This window comes from Xenopus laevis, chromosome 4L (assembly GCF_017654675.1).
Source record: "Xenopus laevis strain J_2021 chromosome 4L, Xenopus_laevis_v10.1, whole genome shotgun sequence".
NCBI classification, from domain to species: domain Eukaryota; kingdom Metazoa; phylum Chordata; class Amphibia; order Anura; family Pipidae; genus Xenopus; species Xenopus laevis.
Window position 1 is genome coordinate 69,297,935 of NC_054377.1, and position 1,667 is coordinate 69,299,601.

The window sequence follows — 1,667 nt, forward strand, 5'->3', positions numbered from 1 at the left end:
CATTATAGTGTCTATAGCAATTGATAGAACCAGGCAAAGCCATGTTGGAGCTGTGGGAGACATATATTCTTTGGCTCTAGGCCACTTCTCAGTTTGTTTATTGCTTTTGGGCTATGTGTTGTGCATACATGTGGAGCAAGTTTAAATCTCCATTATGCAAAATGATTATACAATTGATCAAATCTAATCTTTAAAAATGTGAGTAAATCATTTATTAATCATAGCTTTCTGAATGGCACCGACCCAGAAACAACATGGGCTGCATGTAAAAAAGTTATTCATGGATTTTAATCCAGTTGTATTTTTTAATGTTTGCCATCAGTAGAGCAGGGGTGTGGTCTGGTATAATGGGGCGTGTACAAAGGGCAAGAATAAATATGTAAATATATAAAATATTTTATATTTTTTCCAAGTTAGATTGTGCCTACTAGACATTTTGAGCTGCAGACCAGTAAAATTGTGTGCCTATACACAGTTTTCATAAGCTTGTCGTTTGAGTTCATTAGTCTGATTTTAAAGGCTTTAAAATAGGTATTCATAGAAAATATGTATTTGCTTTGTTCAATAATGTAGCAAATGCTTGACTTTTGTATTGCACAATTTTCTATTAATTTCCGATGAGTTTAAAAGCAGTAAAAAAAATAGTGTGTCTGAACCCTTGTTGTTTTGCCATTGGCATAAATCTATGCTGGATTAGTTACCATCAAGTACAAGGTAATGAAACAAGTGAAAATGAAGAATTGCTTAAATAGTACATGCATTGCACCATGTAAATATCATTCCAAAGGAACATCTGGCCACTGGCTGTTTGATGTGTCTAAATGTATTGATCAACGGCAGAATGGCACTTTAAGAACTTCATTTTCCGAAGTCACCAGTAGGGGAAATTCTCGGGCAAATTCAGAAAACGAAGCACTCCGAGTGCCATCCTGCTGGCGATTTACATTCTAGCTGGCGGGAAGTGGGAGGCAATTCGGGGAGATTAGCCGCCCAGAAAAAGAGCCGATTTGTCTTAATCAACTTTAGAATGTAACTGCTGATCCCTAAAGGCACAGGGCAGCTCATGTAATTAATTAATCCATTCAAACCGTGAAGAAGGGGCTTTTACAGATCAGAGTATTGGCACAAAGAAATTGGAGACTCCTCTAAAAACGTGACCTTGCATTCATCACAGAGGAAAACATACAAAAAACCCTGAAATAATTATATATATATATATATATATATATATATATATATATATATATATGGTTATTAGATCCTCTGGGAATACCAGCAGAATGATCAATGTAACTATACAGAGCTGTTGTACATTCTTCTAATGTCCCACTGTACTTGATATTTGTGTGACACCAATGGAACAACACATGCCCAGATTGGTAGCTGTGCACCAAAAGGCCAAAAGCGACGTATTGAGCAAACATTATGTTGTCCATTAATCGATCAAAATAGGCAGAGTTCATTCTGCAGCTTTACGTGTCCTTTAACCTCAGTGTATTAATATTGCCTTCTGGGTTCATGTGATCAACCACAAAAATGTCCTCAATTCGATCATATTAACTTAACCTTAAGTGAAAGATCTTCATAGTAATTTTGCCTCTACACCAATACCATGAAGTTTATTAGTAAGAGGTCAAACCCAATCTGGGAAAAGAAGAACAATTAAA